Raw genomic sequence first — 24329 nt, forward strand, 5'->3', positions numbered from 1 at the left:
TATTATTTACCAGGTCAAGGAAGAACAATATTTGAAGGTCTTGGAGCGTTTGGTATCTTATCATAGAGAGTGTCCGATTGGGTATAAATTATATCTAAATATTGAGCATGAGTAATAACTTGCTCTTCGATCACGACTCCACCCTTGGCTGCATCTTCTATTATAGGAGCTAACATGGATTTGACAAACCATTCCACTAACAGCTGATTGGGAACATAAGTCTTGACCAACCAACGATGACACCTCCACTCATGAATGTGATCCAAAATGTGAGTAGAGTTGGATTGTTGGAAGTTAGTCAATAGTTCCATTCCAATTTCATATCTGATGGGAAATTGGAAATGTGTGAGGAAGGTGGTGGATAAAGCACTGAAGTCGTGAAATGACGCTCTAGGTAACTCAATATACCATTTAGTTGTGGTACCGATGAGAATTCGTTGGAAAAGATGGAGTCATATGGAATCATCATTAAGGGAGTTGGATGAACACCATAGATGATACGTCATAACATGCGTTGACGAGTCCTCTCCAGTATTCCCATTGAATTTTGGGATATCAAAAGGAAAATTAGTGGGAATAGTTGGCCACTATGGCAAATGAGTAATGGGGTCGTTAATAAGCCAAGTTAAATTCTGTAATTCAAGAGTAGCCACAAAATTCAACTGCCGATTAAAGTCTAGAGGCAGATGAACTGGATATGAAGGGACAACCTAGGTGATAGGCACTTGCATTCCTGGATAATGAAGATTCTGATAATAAGGCACCTGGTTACCAGAATATGGAGGGTTCTGATAACCAACATACAAGTGAGTTTGTTTCCCAACCCTAGGATGGTGATAATGCTACTAGAATGGTTGGGTTTGGATTTGTTGGCCTTGAAAAGGCCCTTGATGTGATCCATAGTGTTGCCCGATAGGGGTTTGCATTGCCCCCTAGTATGGGTTCGATTGAGACTGTGCAAAATTTTCAAGAACTTGACCTACCAAAACTTGAGGAGTACCTTGGTAAAGTTATTAAGAAGGTGAGGGACCTTGTATAGGTTGACTAACAAGGATCTAGGGAGAATCATACACCATTGGAATAGGTTGTAAAGCTCGGCTCACATGTATTTGAGCTTGTTGAGGTGTTGACGGATAGGTAGAAATTTGGAATGAATACTATGCATTTTTAGGATTCAATAATCGATCCCAAAAAGAACCAGGTTGAATAGGTAAAGTAGGTTTCCAAACACTGGCAACCATTCCAAGATAAGGAGGACTATAACTAGGCAAGTTACCATATTGAGGTATACCAAAAACAGGTTTCCCCCTGCCATAAGAGGAGGGGATGATGGAGGCAACTGTGATCCAGATGGAGGGTACCCAACATAAGGAGGGTTAGGCTGTTGAGGGTGGCTTTGCCCACTAACATAAGGGACAACCTGGTGCTCTATTGTAGGTGTGGGTGGAGGGAGAGGAGCAGACTGTGTGGCATTCATAAGAGAAGTACAAGACGTTATTCCTAAATTGGATAACATGGGAGAGGTCAAGGGACTAGAAGCCACACCAGAAAATGTACCAGATAATGACTGATAGCTAAGGGGGACGGACAGGCCACCATACAAATGAGTTTCTGGTGATGTCACAAACATAGATGAGACTGTGTCGGAGGTTGAAGAGATAGGCAAGGATATGTTTGATAAAAATAAATTCCTTCCCAATGAACGGGAGTAGAAGGACGAGACTCTTCTTGAGGGATCTCTTCAATACTCACAAGTCCATATGGAAGAGGTTCACTATCGTCCCAAGATATATTGGTTTTGTTTGAAACAAAGAAAGAGAAGAGGAAGGTTCCAAAGAATAAGGTAAAGATGGTTGAGGCTCCCTAGGTTCAATAACCTCAGGAAACAAAGTTTTTGACTCAGGGAGGTCAGATTCAATGACCTCATGTAACAAAGTTTTAGGGACTTTTGTTTCAAATGTGTCAGTGTCACCAAAAGGAATAGATTTAATCTCAGGTTCAGACCTCAAAGGGACAAATGATTCTGGATGATCAATATCGAGAGGAGGGCCATAAGTAGTTCCCGATGTTCCTGATTCGGTAGCTTGCATTTTCTTATGCTTTGGACGATGGTTAGGGTATCTTCTCAAGGAAGAGGAGGCTTATTTTGCATTCTATGCAAACGACAGGGAGGGAGATTTTGTTCTTACACATTGGATAATAAATTTTATTAACACAAAAAGAAATAAATAAAAAAGAGGGTAATCTAGGCATAAAAGTTTACCAAGCAACCATGAAATGCAATATACACCTTGGCGAACCAAGGACTTAACGTACAACAACCAATATCCCCGAATGTTGTGTTCGATGTGCCACGATATACAAGGCGACAAACTCAGTTACCTATGGATGGATAGAAACCTATTGGGGACTTCCAAAATATACGCGATGGTATGTGGGAGTGCAGTCCGTAGTAGTGTTGTGTAATGTGTAACTAGATTTTCATTGCATGAGAAAATATAAAATTTGTCTCTTGCAATGAAAATCTAGTTAAGGGAAGAAACAATAAAAATGCAGCAAAAAAGATGCAAGATGAAATTTCCCTTTCGATGCAACTGTTCCTATACTAATGCACATGCAAAACCCTAAATTCCAATAGAAAAAATTCTTTTCACCACACTTAATTTTCGAAATGAAGAAAACTAAGATGAAAAATGTTCAATTACTGATTCAATTGCACTTTTCAGAATGAGGACTAAAATAACAATTCATCTAAGCGATCAATAATCAAACGAAATCAGTTTGCAAATGACCAAATAATAAGAACAAAGAAAAATAAAAAACCAATTCTTACCAAAGGCAATCAACAAAAATTAAAACCAAATGGAGGATTTAGAGAGACCACAAGACACTCAATACTCGGGGAAGTTCAACTAGAAGCAAGCTAACCAAAGAGAGGCTCAAGAACCAAGAAAAAATCTGTGCAAAAACAGAGACCAATGCTGATGCAGAAGAGGCACTAGTGCACTGAAACGCTGGTACATAGTGGCTCTGGGTGAGGTGCAACGCTCTGTCAGAGGCACTAGGGGATCATTAGGCCTGGGAAAGAGGATTTCGACACAAAAATTGGAAAATAGGGTGAATGAAATCACTTCCTAGGTCTATTATTGGTTGGATGATACGAAGTTTTTTTGTCAAGGAGGTAATAAAAAAAAATGGACAAGGAAACCACCAAGGGAATATTCCATTCCCCGGTGGAGTCACCAATTTGTTATACAAGATTTATGATTGTGAACAAAAATATCTCCCCTAGGTCATTGGCTAACCTAGAACAACATAGAGACAAGGAATCCAATGCTTTTTCTTAAAGTAAATAGATGACAGAGTGAGGCCTACCTGGAATCCTTCGCACACTTCACTCCTTCTTTAACTTGGAAGCTCCAATTCCAACTCCAAACGCCAAAATTAGAACTTGCACAGTCAGATAACACAAGCCAAGAAACTAAGGGATCTATGCAATATCATCTAAATACACCTTTCAATAGATCAACATGGTATTGAAATATATGAAATAACAACATCACATATCGGAAAATAATGAATTCTTTGCATTAATATAAGTGGAAGTAGATTACAACCATAAGTAGTAGTTGATCTTGTAGAAGAGATCCTCCAAGTTGCTGAATTGTCCTTTCCTTGTCACATTTTCCCCTCTAATCACCCTAAATGCATGAGATAATAGCCATTCACTGCAACAACATAAGGGAATAATCACTCTCCAAAATCCAACCCCTAACCACATAGAAGGATGCAAATATATAGAGAAGTAGGGTAAGTTGGGAGTTCTTATCCAATTACCAATATAGGGTTTGAGATCCAAATTTGATGGAGGGATATGATGAAAGGATAAGTGGCGAAAACTCCAAAGTACAAAAGGATAGGATCCAAATGTTTTATCCAAGGTAAGTAGTTGAAACAACTTCTGGAAACTCCTAGAAGGGGAAGTGTTAGCGCTCAAATTTGGCCTCAGGCTGAAGAAGGCAAAATCCAAGGCAACATCAAACCACTTAGCCTCATAGCTAGCCCTACGGGGCAGGAGAGGGCTCTCTCCAGTCTATCTCAGCAAAAAGTTTTCAAAAGGGGCTGAGATGACTTTAAAAGAAACTGATTTTAGGCTAGTAAATTGATAAAAAGGGGTTTTTAATAAATGATGGGGTTTTCCTGGGCTGCATGGGGCAAAGAAACAGTCTTGAACAGAGAAATATAATCAAGAACACAGATTATCTCCTGAGGCAAGGTAGGCAAGAAATTTTAACATCAAATTGAGATTAAATGGAATGGCAAGACTGCTGAGGAGCTGACAAGGGCATAGAAGATGAATCCTTGTCAAACAGAAGAAAACATTAAATATGAACAAACTTAAAGGCAAAGCATATAAATTATGAATTCTACCTTAACACTTCATTTGTTCAAATGGAAACGATCATGAAATGACATGAACACATAACAGGTTACATATGAAACAAAAGAGGACACAAATGTTAAATCTCATACCACAGGAATCTCAGGGGTCAGAGCTGCGTTTTTTAATTAAAATCTCTGTTAAATCTGTACAATGAAACTCTGTTCTCTCTCCTCCACCAGCGCTCATAACTCTCTCCCCTCACACTCTTACAAATGATTATTTTAATACATTAAATAAACTATTCTAGAAAAAACAACAGATCGACCCAATAATAAGGGCGTTGTTTCAACTGAAATTACAAAAAATTTGAAAGGAGCGTTACATCTATTCTAAAATAATACAACGTCCCTCTAAAAATCCTCTGATGGCCGACAAACTGGAGCGCAGATCTTGTTGAATCATTAACTGAAGTCTTGAAATAGGAATCGAATCCTATGTCTTCTGCTGTTTTGGCTCCGTTTGAATAGCGCTCTGTTATATGCCTTTGAACCCATGAATGAGAAAAAGGGAAACGGAACTGGTATTGGTATTTTAATACCAACCTGGCCTACTTCAATCTCATGTTGAAATTTTCTTGCAGCTACACCTGATGTTGTGAACATAGAAGCCCCGTTGCCATATTGACTTTTGTTTACAATATCAATGGCCTCCTCCAAGCTCCCAGCCTCCATTGCTAACTCGGATAGAAGCATTGCGGCTCCAGGATCTTTATTTGAAGGCTTCAAGATATATGTGTTACTAGTTGTGACTCCCAATGGAAACATCCACAAAGGAATCATAGTCGGAAAGTTGAATGGGCATATCCCAGCACAAACACCTGAGGTTGCCTGATACTGTACGTATCAATGCCAGATGATACATTCTCCACAAACTCTCCCATTTGTAAGCTTGCCATGTTGCACGAATGTTCTACAACCTCCAACCCACGGAAAACATCACCATGAGCATCACCTAGAGTCTTTCCTTGTTCTGTAGTTACACTCACTGCCAATTTTTCCCTATTCCTTCGAATGAGCTTTTGGAGCTTAAACATTATACGCTGACGTGAAGTAACAGGGGTGTTGCTCCAGGCTGGAAAAGCTTGTTTTGCAGCATCTATTACTGATTGAAATTCTTCACATGTGGTCAAGGGCAGCCTTAAGACAACATCCTGTGTTGCCGGATTGATAACATCAATCCATTCTTGTGCTTGAGAATCCAAAAACTCGCCTCCAATAAGAACTTTGACCTTTAGAGGAGTCTGAACATCTTGTGTTTTTGCAGAAGCAGCACAGCCAGCAGAAAATGGCAGTGTCTTCGACATTCCTCGAAAGCAGAGAGTCCTTGATGGCCAATGCACAAATTTTGCATTGAAGAGACCGTAGCGTTGTTTGCTGCTACAGGAAAGCAAAGCGCGGATCGACATAATGGAATTTCCTACAGAATGCCCGCTAGCTCGAACTTTTACAGGAGGTTTTAAGCTTGTATATCATCTAGCTGCACAGCTGTTGGTCATGTGGTAGAAGATCTGTGAGGGTCAATGGAGTTCACTGTAGTGCTGGACAACAATATTAAATTGGGCTCTGATAAGGTCCCGCCTGCTCGTAACAAATCAAACCTGGCCGAATCAGGTAACCTCCAACTGCTTGTAAAAGGATATCAATAAGCAGGATTGATGACCGGGATATACGTCAGCTCACTGGAAATAGCAGGTCATCCGAGTTACTCGTGCGATTTCGAGTTAGACCCGTGCTTATATTCTAAGCATTTTTTCATAGGAGGGGTCTTCACTCCAATTTTTTAGATTTTCTGTGAATAATTCCAACATCTTTCACACTTGGAACCATCTGCACGAGATACCCCAATCCATAAGTCACCCAATCCTGCTAGGTTCCAGTGAATGCAGCACCAGTGCTAGATACGTGGTCCATTGAAGGTAAAACCTCAACCTGAGAAGTTATGAAAATCCTATGCAACTTATCTGCATCATCCCCAGGCATAGACATCTGCTGGAATTTTTTGAGAAGATTTGGATCAGAACTATACAAGTAAACTTTTGCGTCCAAACTTGCACCAATTAGTTTTCTTGTTCTGGCCATCTCCAAGACTTTGTTCACTTCTGTCCTCACCTCAAGAGCTTTTGTCTAAAATTCAACCTCCTCTTTCGCTAGAGAGAGCCAATATTCATCTATTCTTGGCCATTGTGCCTCAAAAACAAACTCTGCTGGAGAGCCATCTTCCCTGCTATATGGAAATGGCAAGTGCTGCCATGAGTCCTCGGCCATGTGAGGTAGAATTGGAGCTATAGCCCGCACTATACAAAGTAGATGAGCTGCAAGAACAGTCTGACAAGTCCTCCTTGTTTGGCTGTTTTTACCCCCAACATATAGTCGATCTTTAGCTACATCAATGTAGAAATTCGATAGGTCTACTATAGCAAAGCGCTGTATAATCTGGAAAATCTTATAGAACTGATAGCACTCAAAGCTCTCCTTGATACTGTTGATCACATTAGCTAGTTGAAAAAGAGCATGTTTGTCAATCAATGGGAGATCCTTATACATAATAGCACTCTCTGGTTTCCAGTCATGAAGATTTGAAAGAAGATATCTCAATGTTCCACGCAATTTTCTGTATGTCTCAGACATTTGCTTGAGAATTTGTGCACCAATCATCACATCACTAGTATAATCAACACTTGAAACCCAAGGCCGTAACACATCTGCTCCATATCCAGGTGCCTCCTTTTGATTTCTCTCACCCTCAATAACAGTCCATGAATCTATCACATTGCCAAGAGATTTACTCAATTTATGACCCCTCTCATCCAAAACGAATCCATGTGTTAAAACACTCTTGTATGGTGCTCGTCCTGTAGTTGCAATGCTAGTTAACAAGGAGCTCTGAAACCAGCCTCTATGCTGGTCACTTCCTTCAAGATATAAATCGGAAGGCCAAAACAACCCCTCTCTTCCTTTCAGCAGACCAAGTAAAGAGCATGGGTTTTCATGATTAAGATTACTAGATACAAGTTGCACAACAGTCACTCTTCCTTTGCCACCTGGCAATTTAATTCTGACAGAGAAGACGGAGTCTAACATTGGCTCCAATGGGGATGGCAGCTGCCGCTTTTTGGAGGTGCCAAGAATCACAGAACTTTGGGAGAGCAGACAGTGCCTCCATCCATTGGGCAATGGAGTCCATTATTTCAACAAATCGACACAACTGAAGACTCAACTTATTAACTGGAAACTAAATGAATTGATTGAAAGACTAATTCGGCAAACTTCAAACTAAACTGTAATGAAACTGGAACAAAATGCTGCCTTTTGGCTGCTTATTTATTTACAAAATCTACCCTAATCTGCTGTACAAACAATAGATCAGGTAATACTAAAATGCCAGATTAACCATTCAAGTAAACCTGAAAATGATGCCGCTTGATAATGCTTCCGCGAGGGCACAGATGTAATTGCTGGCAGCCCTTCATGCACGTAATGAGCCTGGTAACATACAAGACAACTTGATCTATCAATCGAACTGAAAAACATTACCATGTACATCGTAATTGGATCGCGAAAGCCATACTCTGTTGGCTGCCTCAACTCTGCAATACATACTTCCAGCTGCACACTGTCAATGTAAACATCTGTAGGCAATTCTATGATTTCTTGTTGCGAAGGAGGAAGGATTTCCAAGAACTTTTTAGGGTCTTGGAAATCATATGACTGGATTTGCTCATCTAAACATTGAATCTCCTTTTCGATTCTTTCAACAACTAACTCGCAAAATTTAGTTTTGAACCAAGGGAACTTTGAAGATTTCAACCATTGAAGCAAGGCACTGAAAACATCTTCATCAAATTCAGTATCTGCTAACTCATTTCTTATTTCTTCTACAGCTTCACACAGGGCAGGGTTTGCCACATACCCTACCATTGCATGAATGGATCAACAAGCGTTGGAATGTCTGGATCGAATTGGAGTCGCCAGGTGAATGGTTCAGCTTGCATATGTGTCTGACTGTTGTCCACCATCAACATCAGATCTGCAATTTGATTGCATGTACTGGGACAAGACAATCAACAAGTCGAATGTTCTCCCCAGTATGGTCGCCAATATGTTAGCGCTTGAATCTGGCCTCAGGCTGAAAAGGACAAAATCCAAGGCAACATCAAACCACTTAGCCTCGTAGCTAGCCCTACGGGGCGGGAGAGGGCTCTCTCCGGGTCTATCTCGGCAAAAGGTCTTCAAAGGGCAGAGATGACCAATAAAGAACACTGGTTTTAGGCTAGTAAACTGATAGGGAAAGTTTGATTTTAAATTTTTAAAGTTTTGGTGGAAAACTGAGCACAACAATTTTGGGTGCGGGGATGAGACACAGTTTTTGCAGAGGTCTTTTTGGGGCAAGGTAGGAGATTGTCTTGATGCCTTTGATTTAAGTGAATGGATAGGAATGACCGGTGAGGAGCTAAAGAGAGCAAGAAACCATCGAGAGTTCTCTTTAGACAGAGGAAAACATAGATATTAAGCAAACTTAAAGGCAGAGCATATAAATTATGAATTCTACCTTAACACTTCATTTACTTAATGTACAGAAAAGAGAAGTAGGAAATTGATACACATAACAAATCTTACAAGTACATGAGAGAATTAGCGCTTGAATTTGGCCTCAGGCTGAAAAGGACAAAATCCAAGGCAACATCAAACCACTTAGCCTCGTAGCTAGCCCTACGGGGCGGGAGAGGGCTCTCTCCGGGTCTATCTCGGAAAAAGGTCTTCAAAGGGCAGAGATGACCAATAAAGAACACTGATTTTAGGCTAGTAAACTGATAGGGATAGTTTGATTTTAAAATTTTAAAGTTTTGGTGGAAAACTGAGCACAGCAATTTTGGGTGCGGGGATGAGACACAGTTTTTGCAGAGGTCTTTTTGGGGCAAGGTAGGAGATTGTCTTGATGCCTTTGATTTAAGTGAATGGATAGGAATGACCAGTGAGGAGCTAAAGAGAGCAAGAAACCATTGAGAGTTCTCTTTAGACAGAGGAAAACATAGATATTAAGCAAACTTAAAGGCAGAGCATATAAATTATGAATTCTACCTTAACACTTCATTTACTTAATGTGCAGAAAAGAGAAGTAGGAAATTGATACACATAACAAATCTTACAAGTACATGAGAGAAGCACACCATCAACACAAATAACCACAGGAATCCCAAATAGTGCTGCAAAACCTTGGTCTTTCCTTTGCCAAAATTGCAGAGATACAAAGTGTAATACAATAGAAGCTTATCCCTCAAGAGTCCAACCATGAAAATGACTAAGAAAATACATAATATAGGCAAGCTAACACCTTTCCTTGCCTCTAGGGGTCGAGCTCATCATCCTAGGAGCTGTTTCAACCAATTCTAAACTGAGCACTAAAATCTAGGCAATCAAAACAACTTGCCTCTATAAGCTAGGAAACCAATTCATTCATTAAATTTTTGACTTTTTATGAATGAATCTTCTAGAAGAGATAAATAAGTGCCATGACATCATAAAATTACATCAATTACATCAAAGAGGATGAAAAATCACTCCAAAAAGTCAAAACTAGTCAAATCTGCGTTTTGCTGAGCTGTAGGTGAAAATCTGGCAAATTTCCATGATGCGTAGCGCCCCAATTCTCAACGCGTAGCGCGCCTTTGAGCCAACTTTTGAGGCGCTTCCCGACATCCAAATGAGGAAAAAGTAGGCTTGTTGGAAAGGTCTGGATGCCTACATTCCAACCCAAGTGGAATTTATCAATTTGGTGTCCATTTGCCCCTCCAAAATTGCAATCTCCCAAGACTGCTTCCTGTGTGTCCAAAAAGTGGCAGAAAGTCATTTTTTGCATGTTTTTTGACCTTCTGAGGGCTCAAAACCTGATGAAATGTCTTGGCAATTGCTGAGAAAGTGTAATTTTTCATGAAAAATCCAAAAATACTGAGTTTTTGAGAAACGGACTTGCCCATCTTCAGGGTAGCGCGCAGCGCGCTACGCGTTGAGGGCAAAAACCTGCTTTTTGACCAAAAAATTCAAAAATGACCAAAATTGCTCCAAATTGTCTGAAATTTGAGCTGAAGGTGTGTCATTTAGTACCATGCTCCTCCAAGGAAGCCTTAGCCAAAATATGAAGGGGATCGGGCCTTTTCCTCCGTTTTAGTGCCTTGGCCAACCGTCCTTTGAGCACCTTCATTCTTGCTTTACACACATGCATTCGAGTCCAATAGTGATTCTTCATGTGTCGGAGCATGTCTTTTTCCGTGTTTTCCTTGGCCATCAACTTTTCCAAATGAGTATTGACCCGGATGAGCATAGCCTCTCACTCAATGGGTGTCAAATCACCGGGTCTCTTGCGAGCCAAGTTGCGATCTTCGTGGATCCTCCGCAACTCATCAAGAGAGTGTTCATCCTCTAATTGCTTGTTGCGCTGCTCTAAATAAGTAATTGTCCAATTTTCCATCTCCAATTTTTGCTGCAACGAGTCATTTTCAGCCCTTAGTTGCTGGATGATCTCCTTTGACTCTAGGCTAGGAGAAATGATATCAAGGTCAACAACATCTATGCCTGGAACACCTGATGGCCCCTCATCAATCTTGGGCTGCTTGCCTCTCTCTGGTACCTGTGCTGCTGTCGAAAGCAAGGCCCCTTCCACCTGATGTGGAGATAACACTCGCTGTGCTGATGAAGAAGGCGAGACCCCTTCCACCTGATGTGGAGATAATACTCGCCGTGCAGATGCAAATAAGACCCTATGGCCTCTCTGATATGTAACATAAGGAGGAGTGCTGACATGCTCGGGCTCTGGAATATCAAACTGATGTGAAGGCCCTCCCTCATCACGAACAACCTCAGGAGGTGGCTGTGGCACTGTGAACAAGTCACGAGAAATGAAATCCTCCCATGGAATACCCTGTTGTGCCAACTGATGCATGACCACAATCTTGATCAGTGCATAATGATAGATGCTCTTGTGTTGCTTTGCTGGGCTCTTTCTTTGCACCAAGGGCACCATCCTCTCTATATTTCGGCACATGAAGAATGGAATGTTCATCATTCGTACCCGTGTGAAATGCATCAACAAACGGATATGGTACGAATATAAACGTGAAAATCTGCCCTCGCAAGTGAAATAGCGAATGATGATCCTCATCAAAGGTGCATACTCGTCTCTTAAGAATCTGAAGGGAAAAACACCAGTTAGGTGCCTCATATATATAGGTTTGATATATGGCTCATAATGAAATCTGTCCAACTGCTAGCGCTTGTTCCACTCTTCTCCAATATTGGGTATCCCTGTTGCTTGAGCAACAATCTCGGGTGACAATGTGAAGTCCACTCCTGCAAGATTCACATGCCCATTGTGCAAATGTAGGACAAACAAGCGAGCCAATTCCTTGTGGTGTTGAATTTGGGAGATTCTCTCACAATATTCATAGCATGATTGATATCGGAAACATGACACTACAAGTGGACAAGCTTGTAGATAAGCCAAAGAGGTGGGTTCCTCCCTGACATGCTGACCACCTTTACCACCCCTGTGATGCCTCCTTGGCACCTCTACCTCTGGTGTTGTTTCACGGTCATCACTTTGCTCATAATCTGTTTCGGTTTCTGACATGGTTTTGGAGGCAAGTGACGGAAAAATAATGCTGACTGTGCATCCAATGAACTGTTGTTTTGACTTGTTTAAATTCTGTTACCAAGGGGACAAACACACATGGGAAATGTTAGGGAAAAGGGAACATTGAGGGGATTAGGGAAAACAAATGGGAAAGGAAATTTTAGGAAAGGAACATGGAACATATATAATCATAATTTGTGGGATTTTAATGGGAAGTAGGGTTTAGAAAATTTACATAAGGTTTTAGGAATTAGTAGGGTTTAGGGATTTTAATGATTTTTAATAAGGAAATTATATGATTTGCATGGAAAAATGTCAAGGAAAATGGTGAGGAAAATATGGGGAAAGAGGAATGGAAAATGGGTAACCTTGGGCAGCAAATTTCAATGAAACCCTAGCACATTTGCATTTTTAAAATTTGATACAACAAGGTAGGGTTTTTACTTCAAATTAGCATGGCATTTTTTGCATGTTCATTGCTCATTCATCTTAGCCAAACCAAAATCATCATGGATTAGAGGCCTACCTGAAAAGATTTTGAGAGAGAAGCAGTTTTGGTGGCTTGCTGGTGATTTCCTGAGCAAGAAACCCAACGCGTAGCGCGCCCAGCTTGATGCGTAGCGCGCCTCCAACGCGTAGCGCCTGAGTTATTTAGCACTGGAAAATGCGCACTGATGCGTAGCGCGCCTCCTCTGATGCGTAGCGCACCACTGTAATTGCCCAATTCGCCCAATGAACTTTGAAATCGACTTGAAAAGTATTCTCTTGAAGTGTTGAGAGGCAAATGAGTTACCAATGAGGAGGGAGGGGCTTTTATAGGCTTACTTTTGAATTTAATTTGCCCAAAACCCACTTTATAATGTTTTTGAAATGACACTTTTTGAATTAATTGTTGTTGACTTCTGGTTTCCTTTTTCAAAATAGATTGGTTGAAATGATGATTTCTCTTGAAAAATTTTGCAGGGATAGCTTCGGAGATGTCTTGGCAAAGGAGACCAAGGCTGCATGCCAACTTTCGGAGAATTTGAACTTTTTACAAATTTTTACAAAAATGAGATAATGACCTTTGTCTTCAAAAACAGGGTTTTTGAAAACAAGGTAAAAATTAGCTGTACAATGATAAGAGTTATCAAAATGATGCTTTATGACGGACATCCCTCTGGCCTGCTGGTCCTTTATGATATCGCAAGAGAAAGCTTGACTCAACCCTAGACCTAAGACCTTGACATTGAAAACAGGGAAATGACCTTGTGAAGATTTTATTTACTCAGGAAAACATGATCCAGCAGTGCCAAACAAGAGGGGAATAAAAGACATAAGCTTCTCCACCAGCGTTATGGCATGCCTAACGGGATGCAACATGACCACATTGATGAGACACCTAATTATGAAATGCAAAGAGTTTTGATCTCTGGTGGAGGGCTACTAGACTGACTCTAACATTGGCTCGAATGGGGATGGTAGCTCCTTGGAGATGCCAAGAACCTTTGACCTCTGGGAGAGCAGACCAATGTTTTCCAACCATTGGGCAATGGAGTCATTATTTACATATTTGACCTAAGCTTGGACAGCTTTATTGACTGGACATCTGACTACAAATTGGACACAACTTTGACCCAAACTAACTCAACTTTAGACAGAAAATGGACTGATAAAAACAACATGACAAACCTCACACCAACTAATCTTCATCTTCAGAATTATAGCCTTCACCACAGGCCCCAGAATGAGGATGAAAGATTAGCACACACATGCGATAAAACAGAAGTAAAACGGTATATACAATGATGGTGAGAAGAACAAAAATGCTCAGACATGGTACCTCTTCAGCAGTCGACCATTGATCGACCCTTCGGGATAATCATCTCTGTTCATTTCCTTGAGAAGAAAAGCATTTTGGCCACGATATGCTGCGATCTTATAGGGACCCTTCCATAAATTATCAAATTTACCATGCTTCCCTTTGTCTTCATTCCGAGCATCCCACTTCAAAACCACATCATCTATTTGAAAATCATCTGATTTTGCTTTCCTGTCATAAATCTTCTTTATGCGCTCTTGCAACTTGAGAGTATTGTGAAGAACCTCCTCCCGTGTCTGCTGTAAATGAATCATTTGATTAATCCACCTCTGCATGGGATCTTCCTCACTATCAATTTCTTGAAGCAATTTGACCATCGGAATAGCAAGCGACGTAGGAAACACTGCATCTGCCCCGTACACCAGCTCAAAAGGAGACATGCCAATTGACTTTTTATGACTTACCCTATCAGCCCACAGTGCATTCACTAACTTTTTATGCCAGCTCTTCTTATTGACTTCCAGCAATTTTTTAATAATATTTACTAAGGACTTATTTGAAGATTCTGCCAACCCATTTCCTTGCGGATGGTAGGCGGTAGAATGCCCCAAGCTGATGTTGTATTTATAGAAAAAATCAACCATTCTCTTTGATTTAAATGCTGCTGCATTATCTGTAATTAACTTACTTGGACAGCCAAAACGTGACAGTATATTACTTTCAAGGAAAGAAATAATTACTGCATCTGTAGCCTGCCGGGTGGGAATGGCTTCAATCCATTTTGTGAAGTAATCTGTGGCTGTCAATATCCATCTATGCTGTCCTGACGATGCCGGATGAATCTCACCGATAAAATCCAAGCCCCACTGCTAAAATGGTGCGCTGACTTCAATTGGTTTAAGAGGCAATGGCTGCAATTTCTGTTTTCCTTGAAATATTTGGCACTCATGACAACTCTTAACAGCTTTATATACATTTGAAAACAATGAAGGCCAATAAAAACCTGCTCTTAGGATCTTATTTGTTGTAGTCTTTCAAAACAAATAACCCCCACAGTCACCTTTATGAAAATATTCCACCACTGTTTTGGCTTCCTCCTCAACCAAACAATTCAGCAATATTCCACCGGGGTCTTTCCAATATAGTGCAGATTTAAGGATGCAAAACTTGGCTGCTTTCAACTTCAATGTCCTACTTTTATTTCGGGGCATCCCGGGAGGTGAAGACAAATTTTGAAGTACATATACAATATCAGCATACCAAGGAGAAGAAATAAAGATGTCAGATACCTGTTGTGCTGAATTCTCCTCATCTTCATCGGACATGGCAACTATCAAATTGATGTCTAGGACATGTAGATTTGTTTCAGCCATCAACTTGGCAAGACCTTGCCCTTTGATCAACTTAGTGGGTTTAATCTCCAGATCATACTCTAATAATGCAGCAATCCACTTTCCCCGCCTTCCTTCCGGTTCTGTCTGTACCAACACATCCTTTACTGTCGCGTTAGGAACATAAGCTATAATGTGGGAATGCAGTACATACATACGGAAATCCTTCAGGGCCTTCACAAGTGCAAGTGCTTGTTTTTCAATGATGTTATACTTTAATGCTCCATCTCTGATAATACGGCTGAAAAAAGCAATAGGCTTCTCAACTCCATCTCTCTTTTGCATTAGTACAGCTGCCAATGTATGCTCAGAAGCAAATGAAAACAAAATAAAATCTTGTGTGTAATCCGGACTGATTAGAGTAGGGGCTGAAGATAAAACCAACTTTACCAAATTGAAATATTTTACCGCCTCTTTAGTGCACTTGAGCTGGCTGTCCTTTTTCAGCATGTTTGTGATTTCTCTAAGGTGCTCGGCAAGATTCGGAATGAAGCGACGCAGAAAATTCAGCTTACCATTAAAGGATTGTATTTCTTTTTTGTTCCGGGGCTGCTCAAGTTGCTGAATAGCTTCAACACGTGCAGGATCTATATGGATACCATCTTTGGAAATAATGTGACCCAAGAGCTTGCCTTCACTCATGGCGAAAAGACTCTTCTTTGGATTCAGCGAAATACCATATTTTCGGCACTTTTGAAAAACAATTTGCAAGTGATATAAATGTTCTTCATCAGATTTTGAAAATACAGTCAAATCATCAAGGTAAACAACTAAGAAGACATCTTTCTCATTGGCAAAAGCCATGTCCATCGCACGCTGAAAAGTGGCACCTGCATTTTTCAAGCCAAATGGCATTTTTGCATAATGAAATGTACCCCATGGAGTAGTGAATGCGGTTTTGTCACGATCATCTTCATGCACCAAAATCTGATTGTACCCGGAATAGCCATCGAGTAGTGACATCCTTGATGCTCCAACTACTCGTTGCAATATATGATCCATTTTGGGCAGCGGATAATTGTCCTTTAAAGATACCTTATTCAAATTCCTGAAGTCAATGCATAAACGGATCTCACCGGTCTTCTTTCTTACGGGCACCAAATTTGATATCCAATCGGAAAATATGATAGGTACTATGATTCCAGACTTGTACAACCTATTCACTGCTTTTTCTATCAATGGCAGCAATTTAGGATTGATTCTCCTCAACTTTTGGCGGAAAGGCTTTTGATTTGGCTTTATAGGAATAGTATGCTGAATGATATTATTATCATATGTTTTCAGATCTGAATAATCCCATGAAAAGACATTAGAAAACGAAGACAACAATCTGACATACTGTTTCTTTACCTTTAGTGATAATGACTTAGATAATTTTACCATCTTAGGATTCTCAGCTGCTCCAATATTTACCTCCTCAACACCTTCCTCGGTTGGTCTCAATGTCGGCTTGTGGGCCACATCATCTTGATCAAACAGCTCTTCCAAAGGAATCAATCCTTTAGAAATAAAATTATCCTTAAGTTGCAGCACATCCATTTGATTTACCTCATCTGGTTCTGTATCTACGGAGATGTCCTTAAACTCACCTTCAATCTGCAGAAAATATTTGATTTCTTCATCATCCTGGAAGACTTGCCAACATCTTTGATTATCCGGAACTGTAGGACGGTGCTTCACATAAATCTCAAATTTGTTGCTGGAATTCATTGGAATTTTTAGGTTACTTGCTGCTTTGGCCAATGCATCAGCAACACCATTTTGTATGCGGGGCACACACGTCAAAGTATGTTCAGAAAATAGTTTCAAAATATCTAGGACAACATTTCGATATGCTCTCATGCGAGGATGCTTGGCCTGGAACTCACCTTTCACTTGCTTTATTACCAACTCGGAGTCGCCATAGACTGCAATCTTCTTTGCTTTCAGCTTTCGAAGAATTTTAAGGCCAGCAATGAGAGCCTCATATTCCGCCTCATTATTTGAACAATCGAATGCTAGTTTATAAGAGCAAACTCTCACCTTGCTTGGGACTTTGTCTTGGGCAGAAAAGGGACTTCGAATCCACACACCAATACCAGCACCATCGCTGCCCACAACGCCGTCAAAATCCATGGTCCAAAGACCATCTTCATCATCCTCCAAGTGCTGAAAATGTGTTGCCTCTGCTTTTTCTGCTTGCTGCCCATTAGCTTCAGCTGTTTGCTCCATGGCAGCTGGCTTTTCTTCTCTTTCCTTTTGCAAAACTTCTCGAAAATTTTCGGTAATCTCTGGTATATCTTCTGCTTGAACTAACTGACTATCTATCTCATTAAAATTATCAGCAAACAAAACAAACGACTCCAAATCTGTATGTACATAATTTACAGGATGATTTACTGGCTTTTCTTTACTAGTTATCATGTATTTCATCTTTTGCTCCCGATATAACTTTCTCATTTGACCGAAGACTGGAATTGTAGCATAAGAAAAGTCTAGCTGAAGTGTACCTTTCAACTTAGCTCCCCAAGATCTAGAAAGCAACATACCAAATCGTGGAGGAATATCTGCCACAACCACATCCATCAAGACATTCTTAGCTGGAATTTGATCTAGGCTTACCACCAAGTCCTTGATCAATCCGATACACTTTACCCGACTGGAATCAAATGAATACAAATCATGATATTTTCTTGTGATGTCCAATCCCAACCTTTCCATGATTGCTTTCGGCATCAAATTATGCGAAGCACCCGAGTCAAACATGGCATTATGTAAAATATACTCGTGCAACCTCAAACTGATATAGAAGGGAGGAACATCATTTTCAGGAGACTCACCATTCAAAGCAGGCCCAAAAATTAATTCCGGCTGATCATCTTCTACATTTACCGTGTCAAGCATTGGATCAATATTCAGAATTTTGGAAATTTGACCTCGGTAGGTAGTGTTTTTCATGATTTCAATCAATGGAATAGACACTTTTAGCTTTGAAATTTCATTCTCCAAACTAAATGTTGAAACTTTTTCACCTTCTTTGGCCGGAACTTCTCTTCTTTCGACTTTATCCTTCATTATGCTTGGTGGCTGATTTACCTTATCCGCTAAAGATGATTGACTTGCTGGGGGATCAATTATATCTTTTACTTTTGTCTGTGGGGAATCATTTTTTGCTGAAGTATCTTTCTTTTTCTGAATGGGATTTATGGGAACAGCTCGATTTCTTAATTGTCTCTGCTGAGCGGACAAAGCATTGAGATATCCTCTTTGGTACTCCTCCGATTCTTCCTCAAGTGCTGCCTCATTCGATAGGATATAATTCTCATCTTGATGTATGATGGAATTTCGCACAAATTCTTCTTCTTTTGTAATATAGGTAGGCAGATCATCAAGAGTAAAAAAGTGATTTTCCTCTCCTATAGTATCACCTTCATCCTCGGATTCTTGGCTAACAAAATTCTGCTGAAGCTTAGGTTTTATTTGTTGTTGAACTGCTGTTTCTTGTGCCCTAGTTTCACGCTGCTTGATTCTGTATTGTGGCTACTGTGGACCTCGGAAATTAGGATTACGGATCTGCGGTTCCGGCTTGCTGAGATGTGTATTTTCAAGCAACGTAGCTACCTTGCGAAGGAGCTGATCTGATGTAGAAGCTTCTTCTTTGATTGTCACTCGCTTTTCGGCTTTCATCCTTGCTCTCTTATCATTCAAATTCGCTTCAACACTAACAACGATTTTCTGCATATCCTCCAAGGTAGGCGGATCTCTATCTCGCAATGAATAAGCCATCTCCGGATCAAAACCATCTGGGAATTTGAGAAGTGCTGACTTTCTAGATGGCCTTAAATCATCTGGAATAGCATTATAAACTGTGTTAAATCTGATAATGTAATCTTGGACTGACTCACCATGATTACGTTTGAGATTGTTATACTCAGCATTAATCTGAAGTGGATCCTTTCTGATTTCCCATCGATCTAGAAACTGCTTCTGAAGTTCTTCCAATGTGGGTATACTTCTAGCTGTCAAACCTCTGAACCATTTTCTTACTTCTCCATCGAATGTTTGTACAAACAAACGCATAGTTACATCCTCTTCATCTATCTCATATAGATCAAAGAAAGTTGTCATCTTGTCTATATGCTGCTGAGCGGAAACACCCTGAGGAGTGCCATCAAACATGGAAATTTTACTCTGATAATCAGCTGGCATATCATGCAGATTTTGAGGAAGAGCAAGTGGAGCAAACCGAGCAACCATTGCTTTAGGTAGATTGGGTCTAGGAGTAGCAGGTGGAGTGGGTGTAGCTGTAGTATGAGGGGTATAGGGAGGTGTAGGCAGAGGAGAAGCGGTATGTGACGAAGAAGGAGAATTAACTGTTGATTCAGGATGTGTGACTATAGGGGATATAGAAATAAAAAGAGGATTGGTCTGTTCGTGTGAAACTGAAGCCGTGATAGTAGATCCAATATTGCTAGATATAGTTTCTAGGAAATCAGCAAGATTAGTGACTTGGATATTTGTTTGAAGGTGTCTTAGGATGAAATTTTCAACCAATTTATTATGTCTCTCGATTTCAAGAGCAACAGCAAAATCAGGGTTGGGAACTAGAGAACCAAGTGCACTTTCAGATTTGGTTTTGAACAAGGACAACTCAAAACTTTCGTCAAAATCAATGTCTTCAAGATACTCAAAAACAACTGGACATGAATGAGATTTGAATATATGTTTAGAATCTGAAGCCAGTTTGGATATCGAGGAACAAATAACCAATCAGCCTGTGAAAACTCTCAACTAATCATCCAAAAGTTCAGAGTTTACAAATGAACTGGGGTAAAATGCAATCGAAGTGGCCGTATTCACAAGCTCACGGAGATTGACTGAAGCAGCATTTATCTACTTCGGCTTATGCAAAGCAAAAGCGTTTCGAAGGCTACCTAGCATAAGTTCAGGCTCCGTCTAAGAATTATGAAACACAGACATCAATCCACAAACAAGTTTGTTCTCCCCAGTATGGTCGCCAATATGTTAGCGCTCAAATTTGGCCTCAGGCTGAAGAAGGAAAAATCCAAGGAAACATCAAACCACTTAGCCTCGTAGCTAGCCCTACGGGGCAGGAGAGGGCTCTCTCCAGTCTATCTCAGCAAAAAGTTTTCAAAAGGGGCTGAGATGACTTTAAAAGAAACTGATTTTAGGCTAGTAAATTGATAAAAAGGGGTTTTTAATAAATGATGGGGTTTTCCTGGGCTGCATGGGGCAAAGAACCAGCCTTGAACAGAGAAATATAATCAAGAACACAGATTATCTCCTGAGGCAAGGTAGGCAAGAAATTTTAACATCAAATTGAGATTAAATGGAATGGCAAGACTGTTGAGGAGCTGACAAGGGCATAGAAGATGAATCCTTGTCAAACAGAAGAAAACATTAAATATGAACAAACTTAAAGGCAGAGCATATAAATTATGAATTCTACCTTAACACTTCATTTGTTCAAATGGAAACGATCATGAAATGACATGAACACATAACAGGTTACATATGAAACAAAAGAGGACACAAATGTTAAATCTCATACCACAGGAATCTCAGGGGTCAGAGCTGCATTTTTTAGTTAAAATCTCTGTCAAATCTGTACAATGAAACTTTGTTCTCTCTCCTCCACCAGTGTTCATAACTCTCTCCCCTCACACTCTTACAAATGATTATTTTAATACATTAAATAAACTATTCTAGAAAAAACAACAGATCGACCCAACAATAAGGGCGCTGTTTCAACTGAAATTACAAAAAATTAGAAAGGAGCGTTACATCTATTCTAAAATAATACAGCGTCCCTCTAAAAATCCTCTGATGGCCGACAAACTGGAGCGCAGATCCTGTTGAATCATTAACTGAAGTCTTGAAATAGGAATCAAATCCTATGTCTTCTGCTGTTTTGGCTCCGTTTGAATAGCGCTCTGTTGTATGCCTTTGAACCCATGAATGAGAAAAAGGGAAACGGAACTGGTATTGGTATTTTAATACCAACCTGGCCTGCTTCAATCTCATGTTGAAATTTTCTTGCAGCTACACCTAATGTTGTGAACATAGAAGCCCCGTTGCCATATTGATTTTTGTTTACAATATCAATGGCCTCCTCCAAGCTCCCAACCTCCATTGCTAACTCGGCTAGAAGCATTGCGGCTCCAGGATCTTTCTTTGAAGGCTTCAAGATATATGTGTTACTAGCTGTGACTCCCAATGGAAACATCCACAAAGGAATCATAGTCGGAAAGTTGAATGGGCATATCCCAGCACAAACACCTAGAGGTTGCCTGATACTATACGTATCAATGCCAGATGATACATTCTCCACAAACTCTCCCATTTGTAAGCTTGCCATGTTGCACGAATGTTCTACAACCTCCAACCCACGGAAAACATCACCATGAGCATCACCTAGAGTCTTTCCTTGTTCTGTAGTTACACTCACTGCCAATTTTTCCCTATTCCTTCGAATGAGCTTTTGGAGCTTAAACATTATACGCTGACGTGAAGTAACAGGGGTGTTGCTCCAGGCTGGAAAAGTTTGTTTTGCAGCATCTATTGCTGATTGAAATTCTTCACATGTGGTCAAGGGCAGCCTTGAGACAACATTTTGTGTTGCCGGATTGATAACATCAATCCATTCTTGTGCTTGAGAATCCAAAAACTCACCTCCAATAAGAACTTTGACCTTTGGAGGAGTCTGAACATCTTGTGTTTTTGCAGAAGCAGCACAACCAACAGAAAATGGCAGTGTCTTCGACATTCCTCGAAAGCAGAGAGTCCTTGATGGCCAATGCACAAATTTTTCATTGAAAAGACCGTAGCGTTGTTTGCTTCTGCAGGAAAGCAAAGCGCAGATCGACATAATGGAATTTCCTACAGAATGTCCGCTAGCTCGAACTTTTACATGAGGTTTTAAGCTTGTATATCATCTAGCTGCACAGCTGTTGGTCATGTGGTAGAAGCTCTGTGAGGGTCAATGGAGTTCACTGTAGTGCTGGACAACAATATTAAATTGGGCTCTGATAAGGCCCCGCCTGCTCGTAACAAATCAAACATGGCCGAATCAGGTAACCTCCAACTGCTCGTAAAAGGATATCGAGAAGCAGGATTGATGACCGGGATATACGTCAGCTCACTGGCAAGAGCAGGTCATCCGAGTTACTCGTGCGATTTCGAGTTAGACCCGTGCTTATATTCTAAGCAGTTTCTCATAGGAGGGGTCTTCACTCCAATTTTTTAGATTTTCTGCGAATAATTCCAACATCTTTCACACTTGGAACCATCTGCACGAGATACCCCAATCCATAAGTCACCCAATCCTGCTACGTTCCAGTGAATGCAGCACCAGTGCTAGATACGTGGTCCATTGAAGGTAAAACCTCAACCTGAGAAGTTATGAAAATCCTATGCAACTTATCTGCATCATCCCCAGGCATAGACATCTGCTGGAATTTTCTGAGAAGATTTGGATCAGAACTATACAAGTAAACTTTTGCGTCCAAACTTGCACCAATTAGTTTTCCTGTTCTGGCCATCTCCAAGACTTTGTTCACTTCTGTCGTCACCTCAAGAGCTTTTGTCTAAAATTCAACCTCCTCTTTCGCTAGAGAGAGCCAATCTTCATCTATTCTTGGCCATTGTGCCTCAAAAACAAACTCTGCTGGAGAGCCATCTTCCCTGCTATATGTAAATGGCAAGTGCTGCCATGAGTCCTCGGCCATGTGAGGTAGAATTGGAGCTATAGCCCGCACTATACAGAGTAGATGAGCTGCAAGAACAGTCTGACAAGTCCTCCTTGTTTGGTTGTTTTTACCCCCAACATATAGTCAATCTTTAGCTACATCAATGTAGAAATTCGATAGGTCTACTATAGAAAAGCGCTGTATAATCTGGAAAATCTTATAGAACTGATAGCACTCAAAGCTCTCCTTGATAGTGTTGATCACATTAGCTAGTTGAAAAAGAGGATGTTTGTCAATCAATGGGAGATCCTTATACATAATAGCACTCTCTGGTTTCCAGTCATGAAGATTTGAAAGAAGATATCTCAATGTTCCACGCAATTTTCTGTATGTCTCAGACATTTGCTTGAGAATTTGTGCACCAATCATCACATCACTAGTATAATCAACACTTGAAACCCAAGGCCGTAACACATCTGCTCCATATCCAGGTGCCTCCTTTTGATTTCTCTCACCCTCAATAACAGTCCATGAATCTATCACGTTGCCAAGAGATTTACTCAATTTATGACCCCTCTCATCCAAAACGAATCCATGTGTTAAAACACTCTTGTATGGTGCCTGTCCTGTAGTTGCAATGCTAGTTAACAAGGAGCTCTGAAACCAGCCTCTATGCTGATCACTTCCTTCAAGATATAAATCGGAAGGCCAAAACAACCCCTCTCTTCCTTTCAGTAGACCAAGTAAAGAGCATGGGTTTTCATGATTAAGATTACTAGATACAAGTTGCACAACTGTCACTCTTTCTTTGCCACCTGGCAATTTAATTCTGACAGAGAAGACGGAGTCTAACAGGAAGATTTTAGAATCCCGATCATTACCCCGTATTTCTAGAACAAACACAGGTGCAAAGGGGAGAAACCTGCTGGTGACCAATGCATGCCACATTGGAGCAACCTGTAGGTGATCACATCCCAGTAGGCATATAGGGAGCGTTGGTCCTAAAATTGGCTAGAAAGATGCAATTTAGGGCTAAAATTATAGGGGATGAAGGGAACATGCTTAGTGATTTTTTCAAGATGGTCCCATTAGGAGTCCCACTGATCGGATGTGACAAAATGGCCTATAACACACATAGTAGCTAAGTACTCTTGATACCTATTCAGATTCTTACTTTCACGAAATGTCCCTCTTGGAGAAATATGTCTTTTATCATCTTTGAGAGTATCTTTGAGCCACAAAGGTATTTTCCTTGAGGTAGAGGCATCACTTGGAGGTGGATTATTGGGATCCATCTGACCTTCAACATCAGGCAATGGTTCATCTGCCGAAATATTCATCCTTCTTTCTTGCAACATAATTGTTGTCCTTCCTTGTGA

At 40.5% G+C, this 24329-nt stretch overlaps 4 pseudogenes; all 4 read right to left on the reverse strand.

Moving 5' to 3' along the window:
* Positions 1-5861, reverse strand: part of LOC149238928 (methylmalonate-semialdehyde dehydrogenase [acylating], mitochondrial pseudogene) — a 57131-nt pseudogene extending 51270 nt beyond the window's left edge.
* Positions 5862-6223: 362 nt separating this feature from the next.
* LOC149238929 (isoleucine--tRNA ligase, chloroplastic/mitochondrial pseudogene) lies at positions 6224-7524 on the reverse strand (annotated as a pseudogene).
* Positions 7525-21149: 13625 nt separating this feature from the next.
* LOC149238930 (methylmalonate-semialdehyde dehydrogenase [acylating], mitochondrial pseudogene) lies at positions 21150-22028 on the reverse strand (annotated as a pseudogene).
* Positions 22029-22504: 476 nt separating this feature from the next.
* Positions 22505-23898, reverse strand: LOC149238931 (isoleucine--tRNA ligase, chloroplastic/mitochondrial pseudogene; annotated as a pseudogene).
* Positions 23899-24329: the final 431 nt, after the last annotated feature.

The sequence above is a fragment of the Pinus tabuliformis genome, chromosome 8 (assembly GCF_031772625.1).
Source record: "Pinus tabuliformis cultivar Carrire ecotype Pingquan chromosome 8, CPIR1, whole genome shotgun sequence".
Lineage (NCBI taxonomy): Eukaryota > Viridiplantae > Streptophyta > Pinopsida > Pinales > Pinaceae > Pinus > Pinus tabuliformis.